The sequence below is a fragment of the Triticum aestivum genome, chromosome 7B (genome assembly GCF_018294505.1).
Source record: "Triticum aestivum cultivar Chinese Spring chromosome 7B, IWGSC CS RefSeq v2.1, whole genome shotgun sequence".
NCBI classification, from domain to species: Eukaryota; Viridiplantae; Streptophyta; class Magnoliopsida; order Poales; family Poaceae; genus Triticum; species Triticum aestivum.
In genome coordinates, this window is record NC_057813.1 from 70,425,525 (window position 1) to 70,450,394 (window position 24,870).

Genomic DNA, 24,870 nt, shown 5'->3' on the forward strand with positions numbered 1-24,870 from the left:
CAAGGAAAGTGCCACCCGGACACGGGACGGAGTCTTCAATCTTGTATCTTCATAGTCCAGGAGTCCGGTCAGCCGGACACCCCCTAATCCAGGACTCCCTCAGTAGCCCCTGAACCAGGCTTCAATGACGTCGAGTCTGGCGCGCAATTTGTCTTTGGCATTGTAAGGCGGGTTCTCCTTCAAATTCCTTGTATTTGTCGAATAGTGTCCGGCTTCTAGTGCATGCTGTCCTCCTCGGCTTCTGTGCCCCATAATGACCATCTTCCACGCGTCAAACGAATGCGAAAAGCCAGTGGATTTTCTTTTCACTTACCCCCTGGTTGCGTTAATGAGCCGCCCATAAAAGAGACGGGGATTTAGATCCAATTCGCACCATCCTCCCTCCGCGAGTCTTCATCAGAGTGTCTCTGACAAAGATCCATTCCACCATGGTCAGTCAGTGCCACTCCTCTCGCGCCTCCAGCCCTCGGCCCGGGGATTGGGGGCGGTGCTCCGTCCCGCATAGCGAGTTAGTAGTGCTTCAGTCCAAGGGGCTCCTCCCCCAGCATATATGGTCCCAGTTCGAGCCGGGATCACTGCTTATAACGGCGGAGAGCAGGCGGAGGGCATTCCCAATCCCTCACAAGGAGAGCGGGTATGTTTAGTCCCTTATTTGATGAGAGGACTTGTGTTCCCAATTCATCCGTTTCTCCGATGGTTGCTAGAGTTCTACGGCCTCCGGCTACATAACCTCATGTCCGCCTCCATTTTGCACATCGCGGGCTTCGTGGCCCTCTGCGAGCTGTTCTTGGGTGTTGAGGCCCATTTCGCGCTGTGGAACTATTTATCAGGTGCCCCGTTCTCGGGAGGGGTCTATTTATTCGGTCGGCGGAGCCGAACTATGGCGCATCGCCGGGACCGGATATCTATCCGGCACCCCAAAGAGGGCGTCCGAAGATTGGCTCTCGGAGTGGTTTTATATAGATGACGTCCCCCTGACGGACCCTGTACGGATCGGCCTCCCCGAGTTCAATAACGCCCCGTTGAAGAAGCGCCTGAGTTGGCGCCCGCGGAACCCTCAGAGGGAAGCTGACAGGGACGTCCTGTACCTGATGAGCCGGATAAGGTTATTGGCTCATTCCGGACTAACCATGATCAAGGTCATGGCCATATGCATTACACGAGGGGTGCATCCGCTTCAATACAGAGGCCACCCCATGTGGGATTTCAACAGGGAGGATGACACTAGCCGGTGCGGTCTCAAGGGGCCAGATTCGGCCGCCACTTTAACGAGAATCTTATCCGCTTTATATAAGGGGGAAGAGGAAGAATTCCTCTGTGTCAACCCGGAAGGCGGATTCTCCATGTACAATCCACCTAGTTGGGTGAGCGGACACTGTCACTTTCCCATCTACTTTTGAAATTCCCGTGGTTGAGTACTTAGTGTAGTAATGTTTAAACGCAGGAACTGCGCCAAGCTGTGAAGGAAATAAACAGCACTGCTCCACAACCCGAGGACCCGAAATGGTCCCCCGATCCGGACTCCCAAGAAGATTCGGTCTTATGTGTGGAGTTGATTGATGGAGTATTAAATCAATCGAGTAAGGATAACTCCTTAGTGGCCATCACGGCCGACTATCCCGGACTACTCCCAACCTCCAAGGTAATTAAGACCGAAGTCCCAGTATTCTCATGCTTTATCTTACACGCCATATACTAACAGCGTTTCACAGGGTAAATCCTTGAGGCGGAAGGCCGAGCCCACGGCGGGCAGCCAACAAGGGCCACTGAAGCCAGGCGGGTCAAAGAGAAGTGCGGACCAGATCGAGATTCCGGCGCAACGGTATGGCGTGCAAATTTAACGCCTAGGGTTTATGCCCTTGAGTCCTACTAATGCTCATGATTTTTTTAGAAAGAAGAGAACCCGTCGAACTATGTCCGCCGGCCAAGGTTCGAGGCCGGGTCCGGAAGCGGAGGCGGACACGGGACGCGCCTCGGGCGCTCCTCTGACAGAGGACGCCACCGGGCTATCTGCCACCAATTCAGAAGTGGAGAGTGCCCTGAACCACAGGCGTCGCCGGACTATTCTTCGTGAAGCGTGTTTTACCCCATAGGCGTTGGATGCCTTTAATACAAGAGATGCGTATCTCCGGGCAGTTCAAAATGGTCTAGCCAGAGCCACGGAGCAGTATGTGAAAGACATACAGGTGAGTAGAATTGAAGGTTATATATGTTAGTAGCCCCCGAGACTTGAAACAGTGAAGATAACTGTCTGAAGGATCATGTGTTATGTAGTGTCTTACAAAGAAGAATACGCAATTGTCCCAGGAGCTCGAAGAGTGCAAGGCCCAGCTCGAGGCCGCATGAGCCTCTTCAGAAAATGTCATGGGGACGCCCGCAGGTAATATATACTTCGAAAGATACTTCCGTTTTGAAATGCGGCAGGTGTTCAACCCTGAGTATAATAATGTAGATGAGGCCGGAGTAAATCCGGACAGGCAACAACTCCTACGACAACTAAAGGCTGGCGAGAGCGTGCTGACAAGGGTGAGGCAAGAGAGGAACAAGCTTCAAGACGCCAATACCCAGCTGGGCGAGGAACTGAAAGATGTTCGCATTCAGCTGTTTTCTACCATGAAGGAGAATCGGCGACTTCGACGCGGCATTTTTAGTAAGTGCTTGAACAAATCTTCGAAAAAAGAATTCGGCAAGGAAGTCGATTAACAGAGCTATGTCTGTAGGTCTGCTGACGGGTCGTCCTGCGGAGGAAATTTCTGGTTCAACGGGAGACCTTCTTCCCGAGCTGTTGCAACTACACGAACGAGTTCGGCAGGCAATGCAAAGCGTCATCCAGGCTATGTGGCCATCCCTCTCCGTGCCCGAAGGCCTTGAGGAGCTTACAAAGAAGCTGGAGGGAGTGCGGCAGCGCTTCCAGTTGTGGAAGATATCGGCTTGCCGTCAAGGTGCCAGGGAGGCCTGGGCCATGGTGAAGACTCGGTACATGAAGGCTGACCCAAACCACATGGCCGAGGTCGGCCCTATAGGTCCGGACGGAAAGGAGATACCAGTCAGCTTAGCATATGGCCAGGTGGATCTGGCTGCAAAGTATTCCCAACAGTACTGTAAATTAGACCACCTGTTGGATGGTATTGAAGCAGAATATGCCGAGTCGGAATGGCTCTGTAAAAATGACATAAAAGATGCCTTCTAGCCAGATTGTAGATCGTTTTTCATTGCGGACCTTTTCGCTTCAACCTCTGGACCCTATAGTCCGGAGTGTTTCCGAATACCCTCTCGATTATGTAAGAACCGGGGCATGCATGGAGACAAGGTGTAGGGGTCATAAGTGCTTTAGCAGACAAGTTCCCAACTAGTTATGTTATATTACATGGTTAGTAAGAAACATCTTCCAGGGAGAATAGTTCCGTTAGGGGTTCCTTTCCCTGGGAGGCATGCCCTAAAGTGCATGTCCGAACTGCCATAAAGGGCAGAAAAGCATCTGGGGGCAAATGAATAAATATGAAAGATCATCTTTTAGTTCACCGACCGAATATTCCCTTAAGAACGCTAGCTTTCGGCTTCACCTAGTCTGAGGTACACATCCGGCTGACCCGGCGGTAACAATCGCAGAGGTGCTCCCTTTACCACCTAGCCGAACGAACGGGAACGTAGGGGTAAGCACAGGAGCCAGGCAACCCAGCTTGGCCAAAACTTAAGTCATATCGATGCATATAATGGTGTATAAAAGGTTCATGCAGAAGCATCACACATGTTTTGGGCATGAGGCCCATTTTATATAAACTTCTTGGTAAACAAGCCCCCAGGTATTATGAGCGCAGGTAGCGCGTTGGGTGTGTGTGAACATTGCACAAGCAAGCCCCTAAGGGCTTGTTAGAAAAAGGGGGGAGGGAGAAGGAACAAAATCCCGGACTGCCAAAAAAATAAAAAATAAAACAAAGGGATGGAGGAAGTAAACGAACATGGAGTCCGGCGCTAGGCGTAGAACCTTCGTAGGCGTGCTGCGTTCCATGGGTTCGGCTCGAGTCGGTTATTCGATGCGTTTCTCAAATGGTACACTCCGCCGGTCAGTACTTGGTCGATTATGAAGGGGCCCTCCCATTTGGGCTTTAATTTATCCTTTTTCTTGTCCGGCAGGCGTAGAACTAGTTCACCAACGTTATAGGTTTTGGCCCGTACTTCTCTGCTTTGGTATCTTCGAGCCTGCTGTTGATAGAATGCGGAACGAGCTTTTGCCACGTCGCGCTCCTCTTCCAATGCATCCAAGCTGTCCTGCCGATCGAGCTTGGCTTCTCTTTCTTCGTACATGCGCACTCTAGGTGAGTCATGGATTATGTCGCATGGCAGTACTACCTCTCCGCCGTATACCATAAAAAATGGTGTGAATCTGGTAGTGTGATTCGGCGTGGTCCGCAGCCCCCAGAGTACGGAGTCAAGCTCCTCTACCCAGTGCGTGTTAGATTCCTTGAGGGATCGCACTAGTCTAGGTTTGATGCCGCTCATAATGAGACGGTTGGCCTGTTCGACTTGACCATTAGTTTGAGGGTGATAGACTGAAGCATAGTCGAGCTTGATGCCCATGTTTTTGCACCAAAGTTTGACTTCATCGGCCGTGAAGTTTGTGCCGTTGTCAGTTATGATGCTGTGGGGGACGCTGTAACGATGTACTACCCCGGATATGAAGTCTATCACTGGTCCGAATTCGGCCGTCTTTACAGCCTTGGCTTCTATCCATTTGGTGAATTTGTCCACCATGACCAGTAGATAATTTTGCTTGTGGGTTCCTCCTTTAAGGGGTCCGACCATGTCAAGCCCCCAGACCGCGAAAGGTCAGGTAATGAGTATAGTTTGTAGGGCGGTAGGCGGCATGTGGCTTTGGTTGGCGAATAACTGGCAACCAACACATCGTTGCACTAAGTCTTGAGCGTCTGCCCGGGCTATTTGCCAATAAAATCCGGTACGGAAGGCCTTGCTTACAAGGGCCCGGGCTGCGGCATGGTGCCCGCCGAGTCCGGCATGAATTTCAGCCAAAAGGTCTCGCCCTTCCTCTTTGGAGATACACCTTTGAAGGACTCCGGTTGTGCTTTTCTTGTAAAGTTCTCCCTCGTGGACTTTGTAGGCTTTAGATTGCCGCATTATGTAGCGGGCCTCGTTTTGGTCCTCGGGAAGTTCCTGCCAAGTTAGGTAGGCTAGGAATGGTTCTGTCCAAGGGGCAATCACTGCCATTATTGCGTGAGCTGACGACGTTGTTTCGTTGGCGGAGCCCCCGTCTGTGTCAGAATGTTCGGTGAGGAGCGGTGTAGCTTTGTCTGGGCTATTGTTTCCGGATTCTCCTTCCCATGATATGGATGGCTTGAACATCCTTTCTAGGAAGATGTTGGGAGGGACGTTCTCGCGCTTAGCGCCAATGCGTGCTAACACGTCTGCTGCCCTGTTATTTTCCCGGGCTATGTGATGAAATTCAAGCCCCTCAAACTGAGCTGACATCTTTAAGATGGCGTTGCGGTAAGCTGCCATTTTCCGATCCTTGGCGTCGAAGTCTCCATTTATTTGGGATATTGCGAAGTTTGAATCCCCGCGGACCTCTAGGCGATAAATACCCATGGAGACTGCCAGCCGGAGGCCATGTAAAAGGGCCTCGTATTCGGCTGCGTTGTTGGAATCCTTGTACATTATCTGAAGTACGTATTGGACTGTGTTTCCGGTTGGGGATGTCAGAATGACGCCAGTCCCCAGGCCAGCCAACATTTTGGAGCCGTCGAAGTGCATGATCCAGTTGGAGTATGCACCGTACTCTTTAGGGAGTCCGGCTTCAGTCCATTTGGCGATAAAGTCGGCCAAAACCTTCGACTTAATAGCTCGCCTTGGTTTGTAGGTTATGTCGAACGGGAGGAGCTCGATGGCCCATTTGGCAATCCGGCCCGTTGCGTCGTGGTTGTTTATAATATCATTAAGGGGTACTTCGGATGCCACTGTTATGGAGCACTCTTGAAAGTAGTGTCGTAGCTTCCGGGATGCCATGAACACCACGTACGCTATCTTTTGGTAATGCGGGTACCGTGACTTGCATGGAGTTAGTACAGTGGACACGTAGTACACTGGTTTTTGGAGGGGGAACTTGTGTCCGTCCGCTTCTCGTTCGACGAGGAGCACCGCACTTACAACTTGATGGGTTGCTGCGATGTATAATAGCATTGGTTCGCTTGTGTTGGGCGCGGCCAGGACCGGATTTGTAGCCAGTATGGCTTTTATTTCTTCGAGTCCGGCCGTGGCGGCATCCGTCCACTCAAAGTTGTCGGTGCGCCGCATGAGGCGGTAGAGGGGTAATGCCTTTTCTCCGAAGCGGGAGATAAAGCGGCTTAGAGCCGCCACGCATCCTGTCAGTTTTTGTATATATTTGAGGTCCTTTGGGGTATCCAATTGTGACAGAGCTCGGATCTTGGCTGGGTTTGCTTCAATTCCTCTACCAGATATGATGAAGCCCAAGAGCTTTCTGGCCGGTACGCCAAAAACGCATTTTTCCGGGTTGAGCTTGATGTCATATGTTCGGAGATTGTCGAACGTGAGCCTCAAGTCGTCTACTAGAGTATCGACGTGTTTTGTTTTGACGACCATGTCGTCTATGTATGCTTCAACTGCTTTGCCGATCCAGTTTGCCAGTCATGTCTGAATCATGCGCTGATATGTTGCGCCGGCGTTTTTGAGCCCGAAGGGCATCGTGTTGAAGCAGAATGGGCTGTATGGGGTGATGAATGCCGTTGCAGCTTGGTCTGGCTCTGCCATCTTGATTTGATGGTAGCCAGAGTATGCATCGAGGAAACACAATGAGTCATGTCCTATGGTGGCGTCGATGATTTGATCAATTCGGGGTAGTGGGAAAGGGTCCTTTGGACAGGCCTTATTTAGGTCTTTGAAATCGACACATAGGCGCCAAGATTTGTCCTTCTTTGGTACCATCACCAGGTTTGCTAGCTAGTCTGGATGTTTTATGTCTCTGATGAATCCGGCTTCCAGCAGTTTTGCTAGCTCCTCTCCCATGGCTTGTCTCTTGAGCTCGGAAAAACACCGTATAGTCTGCTTGACGGGTTTAAACCCTTTTAGGATGTTTGGGCTGTGCTCAGCCAGCCTGCACGGGATTCCTGGCATATCTGAGGGGTGCCAGGCGAAAATGTCCCAATTTTCTCGCAGGAAGTCTCTGAGTGCGGCGTCTACATCGGGTTTTAGTGATGCCCCGATGGAGTCTGTTTTTGTAGGGTCCGTTGGATGGACTTGGAATTTGACTATTTCGTCCGCTGGTTTAAATGAGGTGGACTTGGATCTCTTGTCTAGTATCACGTCGTCCTTGTCCACCGTAGAGCGCAACGCCGTTAATTCCTTGGCCGCTAGGGCCTCGGATAATGCCTCCAGGGCCAGTGCGCTGTCTTGTTTTCAGTGCGGAGCACTTTGTACGGATCACTTGCGAGAGTGATAATTCCATTGGGTCCGGGCATTTTGAGCTTCATGTACTCGTAATGGGGTATGGCTTGGAAAATTGTAAATGCTTCTCGCCCTAGCAGAGCGTGGTATCCGCTACTGAACGGGGCCACTTGAAACGTGACTTCCTCGGATCTGTAATTATCCGGTGTGCCGAACAACACATCCAGTGTGATTTTTCCTGAACAGCACGCTTCTCGACTTGGGATTATTCCCCTAAAAGTTGTGTTGCTTCGCTCAATGCGGCTCCAGTCAATTTCCATTTTTCGCAGGGTTTCCTTGTAGATGAGGTTGAGTCCGCTGCCACCGTCCATGAGTACCTTTGTGAGTCGGAAGCCGTCCACTATCGGACTGAGGACCAATGTGGCTGGTGCTCGGGCTGTCCGGAATTTAGGTTCGTCACTGGCATTAAAGGTGATAGCCATGTTACTCCATGGGTTTATTGTTGCCAATTGGTAGACTTCGGCAAGGTTGCGGAGCATTCGTTTCCTTGCATTGTTTGATGTGAAGGTCTCGAAGACTGTCGACACCGTACTGGGGAGGTATTCTTCGGGTGCTGGAGTTAAAAGCTCCTCGCCACTACAGGCCACCTGCCGTAGTATCCAACATGCTCTAAGGCTGTGCGTTGGTGTGGCTTCCCCTGAATTATGAATTTTACAAGGTCCATTGATCCATCCTTCCAATACGGTCCCGTACCCTGTAGAGGGTTTTTGTTTTTTGATGTTTGGTTCAGATGCCTGGCGATAATGCGCCCTTTTGTTTCGGACTCGTGTTATATTCGGGGCCGGATTGTCCCAAAATTTATCTTCGGTTTTCCGAACGCTTTCATTCGCACAGTACTTTCGTACTATGGATGTCAAGTCGGCGAATCGTGCAATTTCGCGGCGACTTATGGCGTTGAGGATTCCGATGTCCGTGCAATTGTAGCAGAAGAGTGAAATTGCTTCTTTCTCACGGCAGTCCTTTATCCTGTTCATAACCAGGAGGAATCTGGCCCAGTAGTGGTGTACTGTTTCTCCGGGCTCTTGCCGTATTAGGGATAAATCCCGTATAGTTGGGTGGGCGGGTGGAGTTAAATCTGGAACCCTGCCCGATGTAAGATTCAGGGGCCCAACGGTTTCTGAATTCAGAAGCTTGCTTTCTTGGATATTATTCAATGAATCGGGCCTGCTGTCTGACTTTAGGTTCAGGGTTTGGGCGACATCCTCCCCTCCGTGGGTGTCCGTCTTGGAGGGATCGGGAATCCGGACACATCTGGTCCTTAGGGCGGGCGAAGACTCCCCGCATTGTTCTTCCACCGCTTCGACGTGATGGGTAATCAAGGGAGAGTCAATCTATCTCTGATCAGGTTTAAGCCCAATCTGGTCGTAATCAGTAGCGACTCCCAGGGACGCGATGCGAACCAAGAGCTCGTTCAGGGAGAGGAGCTCTAACTGCTCGGCAAGCTCCGAGCTGATGTGTAGATTGCTTTCGATGGCCCGAGAGGTCATCGTCGGCGCGGCGGCCAGACAGGTGGTCATCAAAAACCTGCCTAGCCAGAGAGTTTGGCCAACAGCCAAAGCTCCTTTAGCAACGACGCCGTCTTTAAAGACGGTATGCGGCATCCTTCCTTGTGGTGACGACACAGCGGAACTCTCAATGAAAGCACTAATGTCGGTGTCAAAACCGGCAGATCTCGGATAGGGGGTCCCGAACTGTGCGTCTAGGCGGATGGTAACAGGAGACAAGGGACACGATGTTTTTACCCAGGTTCGGGCCCTCTCGATGGAGGTAAAACCCTACTCCTGCTTGATTAATATTGATGATATGGGTAGTACAAGAGTAGATCTACCACGAGATCGGAGTGGCTAAACCCTAGAAGCTAGCCTATGGTATGATTGTTGTTCGTCCTACGGACTAAAACTCTCCGGTATATATAGACACCGGAGAGGGCTAGGGTTACACAGAGTCGGTTACAATGGGAGGAGATCTTCATATCGTATCGCCAAGCTTGCCTTCCACACCAAGGAAAGTTCCATCCGGACACGGGACGGAGTCTTCAATCTTGTATCTTCATAGTCCAGGAGTCCAGCCAAAGGTCTGAGTCCGGCCAGCCGGACACGACCTAATCCAGGACTCCCTTAGTGGCTTTGCCACAAATACGATGTCAACTACATGATCATGCAATGTCAATATGACAAAATTAATCACTACAAGAAATATGTTAACTTGTGACCTTCACTATTGGTCACTGAAAGGTCATTGTTTTTCATTTGCGACCTTTTTGTGACCAAAATCAGAAGGTCAAAAGCTTGTGGTCGTAAACTGAAATTAACGACCTTCTCTGTGAGAAGGTCGTAGACGTTTACGACCAAAACAGAAGGTCGTTGAACCCATGACCTTTTGTTTTGGTCACTGGTCGTCTGCCCAGGCCACATCTGATCCAACGTGGCAATCTGACGTGGAAAAATTACGACCAATTGAAAAGGTCAAAAATTAGAATCAGCTCGGTCCATTTCGGTGCTTTAGATGGGCCAAGCCCATTAATTCAGCCTTTTTATATTATTTTTCTGTTAATTTTCGTTAGCTACATGGGCCTGGCCCAGTAATTTAGCCTTTTTATTTCAAGGCCTCATCTATTTCGCAATCCATTTCATTAAGCCTTTTTGTATCATATTTGCATCATTGCACAATATTCCGCGCACTATTGTTTGGGCAATTGCCTTTTTGGAGCCCAAATATTATTCGATCCAATAGAACATTCAATCTTTTTCAATCACAGATTCCAATTTTACACATTTCAACAGCAAACAATAAATAATTTTCTCAATTAAATGATCAAATCCAGAAATCACTAAATGAAACTCAAACAGCACGTACACGACTACACGGTCCATCAAGTGTACATACAATCAAATACACAGGCACCAAAACATAGTGGCAATATCTACTAAAACTATGATGCACATCTCCAGGCTGATCTTTGGTCACAACAGCAGCTACCTCGACAACATAAGATCCTGATCTATATAAATTATTTACTTAAAGATTCTTCTCCTGGAGTTCCTTCTACACCAACTTTTGACGAATGAAGGCCAAAATCTGCGGATTATAAATCAGAAAAGATAGGGAACATAATAAAGTGTAGCCATGTATATAACATTCTCCTAACAATGAAACATAGCTGCAAAATTTGAGATCTAATAAGAAACCATGCATATAACATTCTCATAACAACAAAATTGAGATATATTTGGAAAGGTCAAATGACAAGTATCAACCTGCTGCTAGATAACAGAGCAAACATGTCAAAATTATTCAGATATCCTGATGTGTCTGTCACATTATACATGCATCAAGCTTCAGGCCATCAATTTTAGGATGAGTAGATACCTAACTTCATGTTGATGATATGGATGGGGCTGTAGTAGAACATCCGGTAAGCATCATCTTCGACGCTGAACGTTGCAGATACTTGTCCATTTAGTAGTCTATCATGTGCTCCTGTAATCACGCCAAAGAGGATATGGTAAGTCGAAAATACTATTAGCAACCCACAATGCCAAAAAGGTGCTTTAAGATAGTGAACCAGTGGATATCACTCAAGTAAACTATTTTACTCCTTACATACAATAGTCAGGAATTAGTACAGTTGTTTTTTTGACACCTGAATTATTACAGTTGTTGAAGCAGGAGTAAGCTGATCATATAACATAAGAGTCAGGAATTCCATGCTTATTGTTAAGAAAATATGATACAAGTTAATATTTTGTTTAGTAGTAGGTCTAAGAAAAAACTGTGCATTTGGTGAGAATATAGCAACAGATTAAGAGCATATTGTTCAGCATCACACAGATAGTAGAACAATGCTACAGGAAGCTATTTGCATAAAGTAGAGAACTACAAAACAAGCTATTGACCATCCCACAGGTAGCAAGGACATATAGATAATAACTTAATAAGATAAGAAGCAGACATGAATAAATCACATAACTATGTACAATTCAATATTCCAGCTGAGAGTGAACATGTATTCAACATTTCCTGCATTTCAATACATGCACGACAGATTCACAGCAAAACTATATATAGTTGTACAAACATGCATGAACAGGAAAGCAACCAAACTACAAGAACATATAAGGAAACAGAGGGAATCACTATAACCTATGGAGTGACAAGCACATATATGAACTCAAAATAATGCCCAGCTAGACCAAAAGAAGCTGGATTAGTCGGAATCAGGCGACAGACCTACAACGCTGATGCGCCGGCTGTTCGAAACAAAATGCGTTAAAGGGACGCGATTTTGGGGTGGGGAGGAGGCACGCTCGGCTCACCTAACAACCGCCTCTGTCGCTGCTGACGAGAGCCGTACCACCGAGTCTTGCAGCCACCAACTCGCGCCACTCGCCGCCACAGTCACCACCTTCGTCATCGACTCGGCGGTGCTGCTGGACCTGGAAAAACAGAGGAGGCATCTGTAATCAGGCGACGTAATCCCGCGAATGGACATCACACTTGCCAACTAATTAACTATAGCATGCTACACAAACATTTCATGAACAAATTTGATTCAGGAACTAGCTTATTAACTATGACAAAAATGGTTAGAATAAAAATCATTTCAAGAAATGTTGTAGTAGCTAAAAATCATTATGTCAGGGAAAGCGGATACTACATCTTATGCCAGACTTATTAAACTGAGAGCAGTCACAGCAACACAGCATACTTGAAAATGCCAGATTTAGCATACCTCTATTCCTACGTACTACACATAGGTTAACAACTAGGAGAGCAACAGAGCATGCCAAGACTGCAATTGGTCGAATGATTGCTTTAGGTCACAGTGCCAAGAACACTGCTACATGTACAAGTACAACAATAGAAGAATCTCAGGCCTCTATAATTCGCTAGTTTCTTAGGCAACAAAGATTGCAAATTTTCATGAGATGCATAGGTGCAACCGATGACTACACAACAGCAACTACTGCATACATTGGCTAGAGAAATGCTCATCTTTTTATTCTTTGTAAAAGAAATTTTGAGTTCAAGAAGTAGCACTAATTACTGAATACACATGTATATAGTGCAATAGCATAACTATAAGTGCAGATTTTTAACCAGTAAGTGCACATAACCTGGACTATTATAGCATCAGATTTTTTAACATTTGGACTATTATAGCATCAGATTTTTAACAGGAGGTTAAACTAGTAAGTGCACATAACCTGGACTTTTATAAGTGCAGGTTTTTAACCAGTAAGTGCACATAATCTGGACTAGTAAACCAGTAAGTGCACATAAGGCTTGGGCTGCACACAAACACACACATACATGTATCAGAAGCAATTCAGTCAACACTCTTGGCAGGCAAGAGGCAAGTTGGCACTCACAGGGTTGAGATAATAGCAGGAGACGTGCATATCTGAAGGGGCAAGCGATTGCTCTGATACTGGAGAGCAGAGGAGGCATGGCGGCGGTGTGCTGGCGCACCTTGGAAGCCCGGGAATGTGGTGGTACCGATGGTCAAGGAAGAAGAGGAGCAGAGCAGGCCCTTGATGGCCGTGTCCCTCCTTCTACTCCTCGAGGATGGGTGACCTGCAGTAACAGATATGTTATACAACCCGGGATCAAATGTAGCACATATTATCGTTGTAACAGTCTTCTCTTGTGTCTGGCAGTATCCAAATTTACTGTTACTTTTTAAAGCTAAGTTGAGTCATCTTGTAGGAACAAAAGAAGAAACAAGTTCAGTCTCTGAATCTCACCATGCTACAATACTAATACCAACTACACACATTTCCAGTCAACATTTTAAATCTAAATGTGAGACTAGTCTTGATATGGTCAGTTTGAGCTTCATAAGTCTAATTATGGAAAAAAATGCACTGAAATCAACTTGGTATGCTTTGCAGACTAACACAGTAGCAGGCAGGCCAGGTTGCAGTAACCCAACTAATATAATGTATAGCAGAGCGAGGCTATTGGGGGTTTCTACGATTTTTTTACCAACTATTTTTTCTTCACAAAAAGCTAACAGTTGGTCCTGAATTTTATATTCACAGGGGTGTCAATCAACCACAATGAAACTGCATAAACTAAGGAATTCAATGCTAATTCGAACACGAGTATGCACAGGAAACCTAGGGGAAACCTACAGAGATGGAGAACCAAATTCGCATCCACATCTAATCAAACGGCCAGATCTACGCGGAAACCTACGGGCAGCAAAGGAAGCAGATCGAGGACATGGACCTGTGGTCGAAGATGGCGACGCATGTGGATTCATAGGTCGGCGGGGAGCTGGAGACAACCACGCTGACATACAAGCCACCGTCCCCTCCTTAGAGGAGACGTGTGGGTGATGTAGCTCCTGGTAGGGCGTGGCAGACGACGAGATGCACAGCCCCGCGAGGCTTGCGACAGTGTTTTCGCATCATGGTAGCTGGCGCTCTGTTGGCGCTGGGAGGGAGGTTGCATGGTAGGTGTTGGGGATATTACCACTGGGTGTAAACCGGCCTACTTCGGCCGGGTTAACGTCATAGTGGTATAAACAGGTGAAGGCCCAAAGCCTATAGTCGGTTTAGAATCTGTAGCTGTAAAACCGACCTGATGTATAACTTGTATTGTAAGTTAGGAATAGAGGGATACCGACCGGGATACGAATATGAACCGGCTGGGACTCTCTGGACCGACGCGCGTCACCCGTGTATATAAGGGGACGGCCCAGCGGCGGTTCGGGGGAGAAACCACAACTCAGGCCTAGGCGAAGCTTGATTGCTCCCTAGCCATCGAGACCACATCAATTCCATCACAACTAGACGTAGGCTTTTACCTTCATCGAAGGGGCCGAACTAGTATAAACCCACGTGTCTTTGTGTCCGCTTTAACCCCTTCAAGTACACTCGTAGCGATGGCTCCATGACTAAGTCCTTTCGCTAGGACATCTGCCGTGACAAATCCACGACAGTTGGCGCCCACCGTGGGGCTATCACATGATGGTTTGATGATCTTGGAGGGCAAGCTCAAAGGACTCGAAGGCTATGTTGTCGGCCGGATGACCAAGAGTCGTCGGGGAAGGATCTACATCGATGATGCAGGATGGGGTCCGGAGGCCGATTCAATTGAGTATGGTTACCGGGTCCCCTTTGGCAGCGTACACGTCTTCATCGGCAAGATCGGTGAGCCTGGGCCTGAGCCGGACATCTACACCGACCCCGTCGAGACGGCTCAGCGTGCGAGCTTTACTCAGGTTAAACCGGCCATGAAGCGTGCCTTCGTTGGAGTCATCTACGGAGGAGAGCGCGAGGACGAATCAGAGCACGATAGCGAGACCGTCGTCTATTCTGGCGACGAGTCCTCGACCGGAGAGACCGAGTCGCTATACCGGATGCAAGACGATCAGGTTAGGGGTTGTTCCGATGGCGACAGTATTCCGGACCCCCCAGGCCAGATCAACCGGGTTGGAATATTCATGGCTGGCACCCAGGCGGCGAATTATTCTTCGACTGCCGCAGCAATGCTCTCCGGATCCGCAGCGGCAGCGGCAGCAGGGGCAGGAGGCCTTGTGCGCCCGCCGGTTCAAGTTCTATCTGATCTGTTTGACGCACTGGCCGCGCTTATGGCAGAGGATGACCCGGCGGATCAAGATGCTCATAATGCAGAAATCGCGAAGGTGAGAGAGCAGATCGTGCAAGCCAAAGCGGATCTGGCAGCAGAAAAAGACCGGATGGCCGCAGAGCGGGCCGCTTTGGACGCACAGGCCTATAAACTCATGCTTGACCAGAATGCATCACAGGAGGTTTTAAAGCGAAAGCACAGATCACGCCTGCCGTTAGGGTTTGACCCCCGAAATCTCTTTCACACTCCGGGAGCTGGACCCAGTAATCCACCGCGGTACCAGGAGACAAACCGGATTGAGGCGCCAGGGCCAGGAGCGACGGTCCAACCTCGCCTGATGGAGCCCCCTCACCAAAATATTGCGGTGCCTCCACCGGTCCAGACGCCCCCGGGTCATTATTCGAATCCTATGGACAACCTTGTTGCGGCCGCAGCACGGTTAGAGGCCATCCCAGTCGAAGGGGATTCTCCGCAAGCAGTAGAAACGCGCCGGGTTAAGGAGCTTCTCCGGACCGCGCTGATGCAGCAGGAGGCATACTCATACAGCCGTGATCGGATTCATTCTACGCCCCGTCCGAGCCGGAGTTACAGCAGGCGCATAGATGAACCGGCCATATCAAGCAATGCGCACGGCCGTGAAGCGGCCCGTGGTGATGACCCGGCAGGTGGTGTTGTCGATGCTCGGGATGCGGTGAACCGGGCCCGGGCACAAAGGGAGGCCGAGTTAGCAGCACAGGATAATGCGGGCCAACTTACACCGGTTCGTTCTGCCGCCTTTGCCGGACCAGGAATCACATCCGCTCTGGGAGTGCCTTGCTTGATCCCTGCTTTACGTAGTGTGCGCCTGCCTAAAGATTTCAAGGGCCCACGCAAGGTGCCGAATTATACCGCTGATTTACCCCCTGAAGCGTGGATAGAGAGTTATGAGATGGCCATGGAAATGCTGGATGTGGATGAGGCTGCATGTGCAAAATATTTCACCATGATGCTCGAGGGCACGGCTCGTACTTGGTTAAAGAGCCTACCGCCCAATTCTATCAGCTCTTGGGCCCAGTTGCGGAGCCGGTTTATACAGAATTTCAAGGATACATGTAAGCAGCCCAAGTCCATAGTAGACCTGGCGGCTTGTGTCCAGGAAGAAGGAGAATCAACGACCCATTGGGTGCGCCGCGTTTCGGAAATTTTGCACTCGTCTGACAGGATTAATGCTGACTCTGCGGTCTTAACTCTGGAAGGCAACTGCCGGTTTGAGCCTCTAAAATTGAAACTGGGACGCATGAAGCGACTCTGTAATGACATGGGAACCCTCATGGCTGCCTTAGTGAAGTATGCCGATTCGGACAGTACCAAGGATCCCGAGCTTAATGATAATGAAGCAGGGAAGGGAAAGAAGGATAGCAACTCCAAACAGCAGCAGAATAAACTAGCGGGTCATGGAAACGGAGGCAAGCGCAAGGCGGACGGCAGCGTGGACTTTGTGGCCAACACTAACGCACAGGACAGGGGGCAGCGGCGCAGAGGTAAAGCGGCAAATCATAACGGGGCTCCCAATCCTAATGCAAGCCGTTTGAACTATTTGTTGAATCAGCCTTGCCCAAAGCACGGGACGAAGGAGGCACCGGCTAGCCATCTTTGGAAAGATTGCTACATCATGCAGGAGTTCAAGAACTCTAATGCTTTCCGGTATGATCACGGATCAGGTGGCGGTTCAGGATCCGGTTTCAGCGGGCCGGATCACGATGGGGTTTCCGGTTCAGGACGTAATCAGGGCGGTCACAACTACCAGAATAATCAGAACAGCCAGCAGCAGCAGCAGCAGTCAGGCTATCAGAGCCAGCCAAAGCAGTTGAGCAATGGGCAATACCATGTCTTCACAACGGGCTTGGATAAGCGTGACCGAAAACTCCACCAACGAGCGGTGAATTCTGTTGAACCGGCCTTACCGCGTTACTTACGCTGGTCAGAGCAGCCCATCGTGTGGAGCAGAGAAGATCACCCGCCCCGGGTTGATAATCCGGGTCAGTTAGCATTAGTGGTGGACCCTCAGGTGGGGGGTTATAAATTCACCAAGGTACTCATGGATGGAGGAAGCAGTATTAACATACTATATTATGAGACATTCAGGCGCATGGGACTGACAGACAAGGATCTCAGACCGTCGAACACGGTATTCCATGGTGTTGTGCCAGGCAAATCTGCATATCCTGTTGGTAAAATAGCTCTAGATGTGGTTTTTGGAGACGAGCACGACTCCCGGTCAGAAAAATTGAGCTTCGAAGTGGTGAAGATCCAAAGCCCGTATCACGCCTTGTTTGGGCGACCGGCTTATGCCAAGTTCATGGCGCGGCCTTGTTATATCTACTTACAGCTCAAGATGCCGGGTTACAAGGGGACGATAACGGTTCACGGGAACCGTAGGATCGCTTTGGAATGTGAAGAGGGTGATGCGGCTTACGCAGAGTCGGTCTGTGCCACGGAAGAGTTGAAGTATTATAAGGACAATGTCGATCCGGCGGATATGACCCCTTTAAAGAAGCCAACTACAGAGCATGATTCAGATCTGAAGTTCAAATCGGCAGCTGAGACCAAGCTTGTTGACTTCGTGCCCGGCGATTCATCCAAGCAGTTCACTATCAGTGCCAACCTGGATCCCAAATAGGAAAGCGCGCTCATCGAGTTCATCCGTGAGAATCGGGACATTTTTGCATGGAAGCCGTCTGACATGCCAGGTGTACCGAGGGAACTCGCTGAGCACACTCTTAATGTGGATCCTAAGTATAAACCGGTGAAACAGTTCCTCCGCCGGTTTAACGAAGAAAGACGCAAAGCCATTGGAGAGGAAGTGGCCAGGCTTTTAGCAGCTGGTTTTATTATTGAGGTGTTCCATCCAGAGTGGCTTGCTAATCCGGTGTTAGTTCTTAAGAAAAACGGCACTTGGCGTATGTGTGTGGATTATACAGATCTTAACAAAGCCTGTCCGGCAGACCCTTTTGCTCTCCCCCGTATTGATCAGATCATTGATGCCACGGCGGGTTGTGAGCGTTTGAGTTTTTTGGATGCATACTCTGGATATCATCAGATCAAGATGGCGGTTAAGGACCAGGAGAAAACAGCATTCATTACTCCCTTTGGAGCCTTCTGCTATGTATCTATGCCCTTCGGGCTCAAGAGTGCCCAAGCCACCTATCAACGGTGTGTACAGAATTGCCTGCATGAGCAGATCGGCCGCAATGTGCACGCATATGTGGATGATATTGTAGTAAAATCAAGGCAGAAGGAGACACTGGTGGATGATTTGAAGGAGACCTTTGATAACTTGCGAGCTTACAGGATGATGCTTAATCCGGCCAAGTGTGTTTTTGGTGTTCCAGCAGGCAAGTTACTGGGTTTCTTGGTGTCTAACAGAGGAATTGAGGCTAATCCGGAGAAGATTACGGCTATTACATCTCTAGCTAAACCGGAGTGTATCAACGATGTTCAGCGTTTGGCGGGCCGAATCGCTGCGCTGAGCCGGTTTATCAGCCGCCTCGGGGAGAAGGCTATCCCTTTGTACCAAATGCTGAGGAAGACAGACAATTTCGTCTGGAGTCCAGCTGCTGACGAGGCATTTGAGGATCTGAAGCGGCAGTTAGCCAATCCGCCTGTTCTTGCAGCTCCGGTCGACAAGGAGCCGCTATTATTATACGTAGCGGCTAATGCTCGGGCAGTTAGCATGGCTATTGTGGTAGAACGCAAAGAGGCAGGCAAGGAATATCCAGTTCAGCGGCCGGTTTATTATATCAGTGAGGTGCTGATTGAATCCAAGCAAAGGTATCCGCATTGGCAGAAGCTAGTCTATGGTGTTTTTATGGCCAGTCGGAAGTTGAAGCAGTATTTTCAAGGGCACCCCATCACAGTCGTCAGTTCAGCTCCCTTGTGTGATATTATACAGAATCGGGAGGCGACTGGCCGGATTGCCAAGTGGGCTATAGAGCTGGGGCCGCACGGTCTGAAGTACGTGCCTCGGACGGCCGTGAAGTCTTAGGCACTTGTTGATTTCATCAATGATTGGACGGAATTACAGGCACCAGAGGAGAAGCCGGATCACACATATTGGACTATTCATTTTGACGGATCCAGGCAATTGGAAGGCTCGGGGGCTGGAGTCGTATTAACTTCCCCGCGAGGTGATAATTTTTGTTATGTTCTCCGCTTAATGCTCCCTTGTACTAATAATGCAGCTGAATATGAAGCCTTGCTCCATGGTCTGTGGATGGCTAAAGAGATGAATTTAAGCCGGGTTAAGTGTTTTGGTGACTCGGACCTAGTGGCTCAACAGGTGTGTGGCACTTGGGATTCTAAAGACCCGCTCATGGCTGCGTATCGTCGGGAAGTGGATAATATTGCAGGTTGGGCTCTCAGCGTAAACCGGTCCTGCCTAACGTCTTTTTGGATGTGTTGCACAATCCGTCAGTCAAGCTCCCAGGTGAAGCGGATTTAGCTATTCCTGATCCGGAGTCTCAATTGGTGGAAGCCCTGCGTGTTATTCCGGATTGGACGGTTCCTTATCTTGTGTACATGACAATGGGGGAGTTGCCAGAGGACGAGATTCTGGCCAGGCAGATAGTCCGGCGATCCAAGTCTATGACAATTGTCAATGGTGAATTACATCATTGCAGTGTATCAGGGGCGTTTCAACGTTGTGTTTCTCCTGAGGAAGGCTGTGAAATCTTAAGAGAAATCCATGAAGGGGATTGTGGGCACCACGCCGGTTCAAAGTCTCTGGTTGCAAAGGCGTTTCGTCACGGGTTCTACTGGTTGACAGCACATGCTGACGCGGAGGATTTGGTTAAACGGTGTGATGGATGTCAGAAATTTTCAAGGCGTGCTCATGTGCCGGCTCAGGAATTGAGGATGATCCCAATAACATGGCCATTTGCAACTTGGGGGCTAGACATGGTTGGACCTTTTAAAAGATCCAAGGATAAGAAAACTCACCTTTTGGTGGCAGTTGATAAATTTACCAAGTGGGTTGAAGCGGAGCCTGTCAGCAAGTGTGATGCAGCAACAGCGGTACAGTTCATCAAGAAGGTGATTTTCCGGTTTGGTTTTCCACACAGTATCATTACTGATAATGGTACCAATTTATCCAAGGGTGCTATGAAGGAGTTCTGTGAACGTGAGCACATCCGACTTGATGTGTCGTCAGTAGCACACCCCCAGTCCAATGGACAGGCAGAACGAGCTAATCAGGAAATCTTGCGAGGCATCAAACCCCGGCTTTTGGTCCCATTGCAAAGAACACCAGGATGTTGGGTTGAAGAGCTGCCATCTGTATTATGGAGTATCAATACTACGCCAAACCGGTCCACAGGATACACGCCATTTTTCATGGTCTATGGAGCAGAGGCAGTTCTCCCTAGTGACATCCGGCACGATTCGCCTCGTGTGGCAGCTTATGTTGAGGCAGACAATGAGACAGCACGACAAGATGCTTTGGACCTATTGGACGAAGAGCGTGATATAGCGGCTGCCCGTTCGGCGATTTACCAGCAAGATCTTCGTCGCTATCACAGTCGCCGGGTTAGAACCAGAACTTTTCAAGAAGGAGATTTGGTGCTTCGATTCATCCAAGATCAAACGGATATGCACAAGTTATCCCCACCTTGGGAGGGACCTTTCGTAGTCAGCAAGAATCTGCACAACGGGTCGTATTATCTGATTGATATTCGAGAGCATCAAGACTCACGTACATCAGAAGAGGAGACCAACAGACCGTGGAATATAGCTCATCTTCGGCCTTACTATACTTGAGCCATTGGCTCTATCTATGTACATATCATGACAATGTATATATTATCTTTGATATATCAAACCGGAGCCTCAGCTGAAGCGGGGTCTCTGTCTTTCTCATCATGCGAGGTTACACGGAGTGGTTCTGTCTAAAGCGGCCTCCGGTTTACCCCTTGACATTTGTTTTTATATCACTGGGGGCTTTGGTCGTGTCCGAACCAACGAACACCCTTTGATAGGCGACATCCACCAGATCATTTGGGGACTTGGTCAAGTCTGAAGCAGTAACGCCTCTTGGTCGGCCTAAGGCCACAAAATCACTTGGGAGCATGGTCGGGCCCGAGCCATTGCTACGCCTCTTGATTTGGCATATATGCCACGAGTCATTTGGGGACCTGGCTGACTTGAATCATTGTCACCCCTATTGGGGGCCTTGATCCTGTCCGACCATGGTAATGCCATCTGAACAGCTCAATATAGCATATTTTTGCGAATGGGTTTTATCATTACTTTTGTTTCCATGTTGTTTTCATGGTTTGTTCGTTTTTTGCTTTTGTTGGATTTCTTTATGTCAACAAGCATATTTTTTCCGGTTCAGCCAATGATTTTTGATTCCCCTTCTAATCCGGAGGAGTCTACCCGGTTTACCTTTTCCCTGTTAACATCATGGAGTAACCAGGGGGCTCGTATTAAGTCAGTACGGTTTGTACGGGGGCTACTTTCCCCTTTTTGACGGTAATGGTTTATAAAACCACCGCTTCAGGCTTGGTTAAGCCAGCTTTATACCCAAGCATGGCAGGTATTTATGTATCGTATATTTGTTATATTTCTGATACACATATCAAGATCATAATCCGGCTGACGGTATAACCGCTACCGAAGTTCAAATTTTTCTGATTGCAGGAAATATGAATTAAAGTTTTTTCAAGCAAAAGCTTCAGTACTTATGCACGAAGGCATATCCCAGGCAGAAGTTTTAACTATCCTATTACAAGGCAGCATGGTGCCCAAACAAAATCATTGTTTTTGTAGAAGGATGTTGCAAATAGCACTTCAAACCGGCTTCCGGTTCAAGCCTGCTCCTCGTCCTCCGCCGCTTCAGCTTCCTCGTCTCTACCCATTGGCTGGAAATCAACAGTGGTCCAGTCGATTCCCATTAAAGCTTGGAAAACAGCTTCTTCATGGATCAGGGAAGACGGTTCAATATCAGGGGCGTAAGTGTGCTTACGGATTGGAGGAATCAGATTCTCCGCTTCAACAGTTGGGGCAGGCACTCGCTTGTTTTGATTATTATATTGCGCTTGATAATGCGTCAAATCTGCCTCTTCAGCTAACTGGCAAGCCAGAGGGCGTACTGCACGGTTTATGGCCCTTAAATCTTCTTCGTTGAACTCAGAGCCATCTTCTTTCAGACTGGGATAGCCTTGAGCTGCTTCCACAGGATCAAAGTCGGGCACCCATGCCTTTGCCCGGATTAAGGCATTGATGGCTCCGGTTCGGGCAGCGGATTTTTTCAGCTCCTCAATCCGGGCTGGAAGCATTGACAACTTGCTAAGAGTGTCCTGGATTAAAGAGGGCGCCGGGTTGTTGTGAGAAGCTGTGCTGATGATCCGTTGGGCTCCAGTGTACAATTGTTCTACCAAGGTGTAGGCAGCTTTCAATTTCTTCCGCACATCATTTCCTAAGTGCCCAATACGTGTGCCTACAAAAGGATTGGAATGGTCTCAAACCGGACTTACGATACAGCAGATTCAAATTTATCACAGAAGTTACAAGGAGCTTACCAAAGATAGCAGCAGTCATGGAGTGTATTTGCCGCTGTACGGCCGTCAGTTCATCTACCACCGGTTTAAGGGCCGCTTCAGCATTTTCTGCTCTTTTGGTTAAACCGGCCTTCTCAGTGGCCCAGTCAGCTCGCTCTTTCTTAAAACTTTGTTTCAGCCGTTCAGCAGTGCTCAAAGCGCTGGTTAATTCTTCCTTGGCTTTATCTGTTTCAGCTTGCTGGGTCTTCAGGGCCTCCTGCAAATCGGCAATCCGGTCCTCCTTGATTTTAATCTCAGCCTGCATACAGATGACATTTTAAAGCTTTTCACAGTCGAGACAAGAAATTGAAGTATCAACCACATAATAAAGTTATATGCCTGATACTTGGGGGCTAATGTACCTTCAATTTTTTGTATATTGCTCAAATACAAAGTCCCAAGCTCAATACAAGTATTCAACTTGGCACTTGGGGGCTAATGGCTATTTGATCAAGTTCTGTTCTAAGGACAGCTTTTTATTTTTTAGCCCCGGTTTGCTTATGCTAAACCGGCCCTCGAGGGTTATGCCGACGGATTTCAAAAAATATATATTCAGGATCAAGTCCCGGTTTGACCAAGGTCACAAACCGGCCCTTGGGGGCTACCGGGATGAATGCAAGGGCAGAAAAGAAAGAAGGAATTTACCTCAAATTTATCCCTCATCATTTTGACCAGGCCAGCTTCACAGTCACGGCTAGTGTAAAGCCGGTTCAAATAGCCAGAGTGAAGATCTTGAGCATTCAAAGCGGCATATGTTTCTAATTCAACATCCCATTTTCCTTTATTCAAAGGGGAAGAATCCTCTTTCATGGTATGCCTGGTAAGGGTGGCAGGATTCCCGGGTTCAGAGCGGCCTACACCGGTAATCACAACATCATCATCTTTTGACTCGCCGGTTTGGGTTGGTGCGGCCGTTTTGTCAGCAGGAGTGTGGGATTTCTCAATCTGGACAGAGCTGGCAGGCGGATCAGCAGACGCTGGAGTATTAATAAGACCTTCTTCAGGGATAATGTTGTCTTGCAGAGGAGGATCATTGGGGATATCTTCAGAAGTAAACATTTCACGATCCGGCACTTGGTCATGTTCTGGGGCCATATTTTCTTCAGCCGCTTTATCCAGGCGGGCCTTCTTGCTTGGTTTCGGTTTAGCCCTGGAAGAAAAGATAAAAATTAAGGAAAAGTGTAAACCATTGCGCAGCATACTGGAAGCATATGTTCGGTTTAACTTACCCAGCAACTGTTTTCAAAGGTGGTAGCTGGGTGGCCGACGATTCACCAGATGAGGAATGAGAAGTGACCTGATAATCGGAGTCGGATGGATTAAGAGGTTGACGGAAGAAACCCGCTTTACGATTTAAATCAATAAAAAGGTCGGAGACCTCGGAGCGGCGTTTTCGAACCGGACTGTTTGGTAAACCGGCAGAGGTAACTACCTGGCCACTGTGCCGGGTTGTGCGGCGAGCTTCGTGTTGCTGAGTCTTCATAAGAAATTGGGAATCCAGATAAGCAAGAGGATGAGAAAATTTAACTTTCCGGTTTGCCCGGCGAAATTTTGGCAAAGGCAAGATTTCTGAATCGGAAGAGAGAATAGTTACCTCAACGAAAACCGCATTGCTGGCTTCAGCGTCATCCTGACAAACATCATCATCAATAAGGCGTGTAAAAAGTAAGCCAAGTGAATCAAGTTCTACCTCAAGATCCGGATTACCCACATCATCATCAATGGCTGGGTCAGATGAAGCGGTGGTTTTTCTCTTATGAGCTGGTTTCTTGACAACCTTGGTCTTGGGCCGGGTTGGCCGTCCTGCCTTCTCCGTTTTGTCTTGAGGAAGTTTCTTACTCCAGAACGGATTATCACCCTGGATCAGCAGCAATTAAAACGTTGAACATATAAAATAGTAACTCGGTTCAACAATAGAGCAATTGAAATATTACCGCTGGCGGTTTGTTGGTGGTGCAGTAAGGAAGCAGACCGGTTTGAGCACAGAGGTGCTCCGGTTCATTCAGCATCTTCTTCACAGATTCTGTGACTTCGTCCTCAGGGAGTTGGATTTTAGTGTGTCGGAGTGGGTCATCGACACTATCAGTATACTCACACATCAAATTTGGGCGCCGGCTTAGAGGCAAAATACTCCATGATATCCAGCAGCGTGCAAGGTCTATTCCTGTTAAACCGTTGGCCATGAAGGCCCGGAGCTTGGACAGTTGAGGAGCATATTTAATTC